The 7,555-nt window shown below is 36.3% G+C and overlaps 1 pseudogene; it reads right to left on the reverse strand.

Annotated features, from left to right (window-relative positions):
• Window positions 1-3,921: 3,921 nt before the first annotated feature.
• LOC100976122 (SNW domain-containing protein 1-like) lies at window positions 3,922-5,407 on the reverse strand (annotated as a pseudogene).
• Window positions 5,408-7,555: the final 2,148 nt, after the last annotated feature.

Consider the following 7,555-nt stretch of genomic DNA (forward strand, 5'->3'; position numbering starts at 1 on the left):
GCTGGGACACAGGACACCAAGCCCCTAGACTGCACAGAGCAGGAGGGCCCTGGGCCTGTCCCACAAAACCATTTTTTATCCTAGGCCTCTGGGCCTGGATGGGAGCAACTGCCACAAAGGTCTCTGCCATGCCCTGGAGACATTTTCCCCATTGTCTTGGTAATTATTATTCAGCTCTTTGTTACTTATCCAAATATCTGCAGCCAGCTTGAATTTCTCCTCAGAAAATGGGTTTTTGTTTTTAATTTCATCATTAGGCTTCAAATTTTTCAAACTTATGATCTGCTTCCTTTCGAATGCTTTGCCACTTAGAAATTTCTTCCCCCATGTACCCTAAATCATCTCTCTCAAGTTCAAAGTTCCACATATCTCTAGGGCAAGGGCAAAATGCCACCAGTCTCTTTGCATAGCAAGAGTGATGTTTACTCCACTTCCCAACAAGTTCCTCATCTCCATATGAGGCCACCTCAGCCTGGACCTTATTGTCCATATCACTAGTAGCATTATGGTCAAAGCCATTCAACAAGTCTCTAGCTGGGAAGTTCCAAACTTTCCCACATCTTCCTGTCTTCTGAGCCCTCCAAGTCTCTAGGAAGTTCCAAACTTTCCCCATTTTCCTGTCTTCTTCTGAGCCCTCCAAACTGTTCTACCCCCTGCCTATATAACCCAGTTCCAAAGTCGCTTCCACATTTTGAGGTATCTTTACAGCAGTCCCCCACTCCTGGTACCAATTTACTGTATTAGTCTGTTCTCACACTGCTAATAAAGACAAATCTGAGACTGGGTAATTTACAAAGGAAAGAGGTTTAATGGACTCACAGTTCCACATGGCTGGGGAAGCCTCACAATTGTAGCAGAAGGCCAAAAAGGAGCAAAGTCATGTCATACTTGGCAGCAGGCAAGACAGCATGCAAGGGAACCTCCCTTTATAAAACCATCAGATCTCATGAGACTTATTCACTATCATGAGAACAGCATGGGAAAAACCCATCCCCATGATTCAATTACCTCCCACCAGGTTCCTTCCTTAACATGGGGATTATGGGAGCTACAATCAAGATGAGATTTGGATGGGGACACAGCCAAACCATATGAGAGGGCAAAGGAAAAAAAAGAATTTAAAGATGATTCCAAGGTTCTGAGGCTGCTTGGCTAGAGAAATACTTATTCAGTAATTGTGCTTTCCTCCCTACTTCACATTTAAATATTCTTTTTGACATAGCTCAAGTCCTACCATCTCTGTGAAGCCTCCTTTGATGACTTTGTCTAACTCCTTTTGCCCTGATTGTCTCTACTTCCAGCTAGTACATTATAAGCACCTTATTCTTTAATTATAATTAAATTAGGATTTTATCACTTCATAATATAATGCAGTTCTATTTAATACAGTTAAGTGTACACCTGACTTGGACACAAATCTTTGTCTTGTTTTCCAAATAAATAGGAAAGTCCTTTGAGGATATATTATACATTATCCAACATAGCAGTTAGAATTTATTAAATGTCAAATAAGTAATTAGTAATCAATTCACAGGCCAAAGGAAGATCCTTAAATTTTCCTGCTGGAAAATTAATAGCAGATCGAAAAGTATTTTTCCACCCCTTATTCAAAGGTGTTAACAAAAACACTTCTAGATTCCTGGACTTTTTTTGCATTGTGATTGACCATAGCACTGCCAGAATCAAAATAGAAACTTCCTGCTCAATAATACTCTTTATAGACAAGTTTGTTATAGCAAAAGTAATGGGTATTAGGTAATAAACATCTGTATTAATATGTAATGAGCAATATTTAACTAAAGTTTTCCACAATGATCCTTATAAACCCTTGTTAACAGATAATTTGCCATAAAGTATTTTAGTATATTCACATATGAAACCACTGAAGACAAAGAAAAAATTATTATAAAATCTGGGAAAAAATGTCAAAAATGTAAATAAATAAATAAAATGATACATATCTTGCATAACAAACAACATTATTTCCAAAATACGTGAATGAGTTTGGAAAGTGAGATGTTTGCTGTTCATTGGCAAGAATGCTTTATAGTTAGAGTTAACATTAATACCATAGGGTTTAAGAATATTCTGCTACTCAATATATTGATGTTTAATCTTCTACTAACATGACAAATTGTTGAAAACAGACTGGAATTCAACTTCCTGGTAATAGCCTTCCATTTCTAATTAAAGCACATTAGAAGACCAAATATTATAATAAATGCACTGTGAATTTTATCTTATTCTTTTAAAAATTAACATAAGTATAGATTAAAATGAGAAACTTGATATTGATTATTTTTACATATTGTTTTTGTTTTACTTTTTGTTTTGCTCTAACTTTCAGAAACGAGAGTTAAACTCAAGGTGGAAGAGTCTTACTGGGAGGTGGAGAATGACTTTTACAAAATCATAATAAAAAACCTACCTAATCAGTGAAATTTAGTGAAGTTTCTCTTGTCTATTCTCAAACTATACTATTATCTGAGATAATCAACTGTATGATATCATTTGCATATTCAGCCCATGGTTATTTAAAAAGCGATTTCAGTCATTATGTGAATTTTCCATTTGTTTTAACACAAATTCCAAAGGCAGCTTTAAAATTATTAGGAATTGTTCTTTACAACATAATTGTGAGTTTGTTTATAGAAAAGGGGATTTTAAAATTTTTATTTAGAAAATAAACTCAGAAACTGAGAATTTATTGGAAGAAACAGAGCATTTATCATCATTCCCACCTTGAAATATTCCAGGAATTCTTAAATGATAGAAATGGCAATTAAGGGAGCTGGGCCTGGACTGATAACGATGGGGAGTAGTTGAAAATATCAGCTATTTCACCTGCTTTTAATCAAGGTTTTCTCTGGTCCTGAACTCCTGAGTCTATTTCCGGGTAATTGCTGTGTTGTGGAGTTCTGTCCTCTTCCTCCACTAATATCCATCTTTAATACATCTACATCATAATCATCTTGAGTTAGTTGCTCAAAACGAATTTAGACCCAGACAATTGAAATAAGTTTTCACTTCCTGATCATTGTTAGGTGAGAAGATCCTGACCTAATACCTAATAGTAACTCCTTTTCTTCTAACTTGTTTTTATTGTCTTACATATTTCCATTTTGTGTGTAAAAGATATTCCATACACCAAAATTGTCTAGCATTCTAGTTAAATACCCATAAAGAATGCATATGAACAAAATATCCCAAATTGATTTGCGTTTGCTTGAATCTAATTAGATTCTAACCAATTGAAGTAATTACACAATATACTAAGTCAGATGAGTTAAGTGCTGCTTCAGAATTGCACATTGCTTTTATGAAAGCTTATTTTTGTTTTTAATCTACATAGAAATAAGGTTGCCAGATTTGGTAAACAAAAATATAGGACACCTAGATAAATTTGAATTTCAGACAAACAAATACTTTTTATATGTCCCAAATATTGTATATCTCATTTTTTGTCTAAATATTTTTATTTAAATCAAATAGTTGCACCAAGCAAGAGCTTACTTTGCCCACTCCAAATTAAAACAGAGCACAATAAGGACAAAATTTATTTGGCAGGACTGTTACAATATGTGAACACCCTCCTTTACTCATATGCAGCTGTTCTCACACAAAATATTAACCCCAAACTATTAATGTCACACAAAAGGAAGTGGTCTTGATTTTGCATGTGGGGCAGAATGTTCTATAAATGCTGAAAGGTGGGAGAAGCACAAACACAATCCACTCTTTAAAAAAAATATTTCAAAGTAGAATTTTCTATCCCCTCCATTCTCCAGTAAAAAAGTAGTGCTGGGATCTGGCAGCCAGATTTGGTTTTTATCCTGACCATTTACAAAGTGTTCCCCCATATGACTTGCATCATTAGGGTTATAGATAGTAATAATTTATTCACTTTGAAGAAAATTGTGTCTAGTCCTTCCTCCCCTTCTTGCCTTCATGCTCATATTCCATGGGGTGGCTGCTATCTGAGGGTCTTTTAGAGCCACCGTGCTGTTTCACTTCTTCCAAAAACTTGTCCAAACCAAAAGGATCTTCCTCAAACTGAACTGGTCCTTCTCGGCCTCTCTGCTTACAGCCTGAACCAGAAAACTCTTTGTCAGGAACAAATCTGTTGGTCTTTATTCTGGCTTCTAGGTCATCGTCATACATGTCCTTGTCCAGATTTTTACTGGGCCTATAACTACTGTGGGCCATATCTTTACCACCTCTCTAGGCTTGATCATAAACATTATAAATTCCATCTTCTCCACCTGCAAATCCACTGTCCATACCCTTGGATTGGTTGACGAGCCTTTGGTCGTACTGACCTTCATTGGAAGTTCAAGGATTAGGAACACCGAGAGCAATGACTTCACTGATATCCCCATTTTCATTTCTCTGCAGTTTCGACCTCTTATCAGGAGCTGCCCTGGAAAGATTCTGGTCATGCTGTCTCTCTTTTCGCCTGTCATGCCGGATTTCATTCCTCTCACGTGCCTCCCTATCCTCTTTTTCCACATGAGTTTTGATCCCAGCTCTTCTCTCCCTGGCTTTCTGTGCCATTTCTCTAAGCTTCTCTTCATATTTTCCCTTTTCTTTCTGAGCCATTTTTCTCTCTACTCGGGCACGCATTCCCACAGCTTCACAAGCCTTCTGATTAGCAATGTAGAGGATCACCAATGTGGCAACATTTTCTTTTATGTGTACTGTCTGTAGTCCTCTTCCTTCGGCAGCCAGACGTTTGTCTAATGGAATTGTATAACCCTTTGCATTTTTCCAGTTAGAAATACAAGGAGGAAACTTATACTCCTGTTGTTCCCTTACAATCATCTTTCGGCTGGGAGAATGCATGACAGGCATAGGAGGAGAAGGTGGTCCCCGGGGAATTTTCTTATTAATCTTGAACCTTGGAGGCTCCGTTGGATCTTTCTGCACTTCTACCATCCGACTAACCCTCTGTTTAACTCCAGAGTTGAAAGCCACTCCTTGCTGAGATGGTGTGTATCGGATATACTGAGCAGGAGCCGGTTTGTCAGCTGCCTGAACTGGCGTGACTGCGGTGACCTTCTGTGGTACAGCTTTTTATAAGGCTACTCTTGTCTTTTCTGTTATCTCTTTTATAGCTTCTTCATCGGGCCTTTGCAAGTCTGGATCATTTGCATTCATAACATCCTTTGGAACCAGGACAGTGTATTTGCTATAAATGACCTTGTCTTTTGACTGTCCTTGTCGAGTGATTCCATCATATTTGATTTTTCCTTCAGAATCCACCTGAATGGCCAGCGCACTAGATATTTTTTTCTTTCGTCCCATATCCAGTGGATACTGAGCCACATGGATTTCTGGAAAAGCACCTCCATCTCCAAAATCCTCTAATAACCGAAGTGTCCAGCCTTTCCGGTATCCTTACGGGGAAGGTTCTCTTCCGGAAGAGACAAATGAAGTCTGCCATGATCTCTGGGATCTTGTCTTTTCTTCAGCCTCAAGCTGGTCCTGAGATAACTGAGTAGGTGCAGGTGTTTTATCTGGCAACGCTATATAAGAAGCACCTCAATTTGTCAAAGAAATACATTTTTGAAGTTTTCAAACCCAGTGCCACTTGTCTAAAGCAAATGTTTAAGTCCACATTGTGAAGAGCATAATTAATCCATTTAAACAACTTCTTAATATTATGAAGCTGGTGGTTTAAATTTTCTTCTAAGTTGTTATTTTAAAGTTTTCTGGGTCTAATTATTCATATTTATTTGACAAATCCTGTGCTCTGGTGAAAGCTAGAAGTGACAATAATCCAAAGAGCCTTTCAACTTAAATCTCTGACCTTAGGGTAAACTAGTCAAGTAGTTACTATTAGTAAGACTGTTAACTTAGAAATGTTCATTAGATAATCTAAAAGCAAGCAGACATAACAACAGAGGCCCAGATGGCTAGGGCAGGGGTCTAGGAAAGGTGCGCATGCAAAATTGTTACCAAGAAAAAAACACACAAACAAAATAGTAGACACTTTACATAGTGATGCCGACTTAACATTCATATGTTCAAAATGTCACCTTCCTACACTATTCAACTTACTACATCTCAGCCCAATAGAATAATCATTCTTATGCTGCTCATCTATAAGCATAAAATATTAATAATAGTCATTTATGAATTACAAAAACACAGTGAACCTAACATATATTGACTGGGTACTGATTTCATTAGATTAATCAAGTATTTGGTATCTTAAAAGACCCTAGTGGCCCAAACACAAAGCTTCTGAATGCTATGTCAGTGTTTGGAAAACCCACAGGAGTAATTAAGATACTGTTCACAAGTTTAGTATGGACAAATTCCATATACTGGATTTGACAGCCAAGAACTAGCAATACTGGAATCATTTATAAATGAGAAAAGGAGAGTTTTAGCAAGGAAACTCATAGCTTTATTTCATTTATAAAAATAGATATAAATTATAAACAATAGATTTACAAACTGAATCCAAAGTAATATTCAAAAATATACCACGCCCAAGTTGGGCTTATCTTGGGAATACAAATATGCTTTTTGCATTGAAAATATATTTAAATTACATGAATAGATTAAAGGAAAAAATCCATAAGATCATCTAAGAAATGTGGAAATGTTATAAAATTCAACATCTCTTGTGTACAGTAACAATAGGAAACTAAGAAGAGAGGCATCTGCTTAGCCTGATAAAAGATAGGTATCAAAGTATATCACAAATATCCTCTTAATAGCAAAACATTAAATGTGTTCCCTTCAAAATCAGGAATAAATTAAGGATTGCAAACAATTGCTACTTTTATTGAGGATCCTTTCCAATATAGTAAGAAAAATTAAATTAAAGGTATAAGTATTTGAAGAATATTTAAAAGAAGAAAATGGTTACGATTCATAGATGACATGGTTGACCACATAAAATATGCAAAATTATCTACAGACAAATTTATAGAAATAATGAGAATTCGGTATGGTGGCTTGCCAGAAACAGATGTCAGTACTACGCTTCCTGTACAGCCTGCAGAACCATGGACCAATTAAACTGGTTTTCTTTATAAATTACTCAGTCTCAGGTATTTCTTTATAGCAATGCAAGAATGGCTTACTACGAAAGTCAACTCTGACTATTATATTTAAAATTTCAACTGGTTCTCTGCTATGGGAGTCCTATCTCACTTTATTTTTCTCAATGACATTTGTTACCTTCTTATGTACTATATAATTCACTTATTTATTAAGTTTATTTTCAGTCTCTGACCTATTTGAACTTAATCTTCATGAGAGCAGGGATTTTTTTTATTATTGTTAAATCTACAGCATAATTAGCAGTTCCTGGAACGTATGTATGGCAGACATACCTGAGAGCAATAACTTAAATGAAGGATACTGAGAATGACTCTGTATGGTAGACATACTCATAGCCGTAACTTAAGCATCCCCTGAGAATGCAGACGCACCTAAACTGTATAAACTTTCGACTTCTTACAAATGGTACAAAACTGCATCTTTTTACAAATGGTTCTCCTGCCTAGGCTGTCACCACTGGACTGCCTTATATGTAAGT

The sequence above is a fragment of the Pan paniscus genome, chromosome 1 (assembly GCF_029289425.2).
Source record: "Pan paniscus chromosome 1, NHGRI_mPanPan1-v2.0_pri, whole genome shotgun sequence".
NCBI lineage: Eukaryota > Metazoa > Chordata > Mammalia > Primates > Hominidae > Pan > Pan paniscus.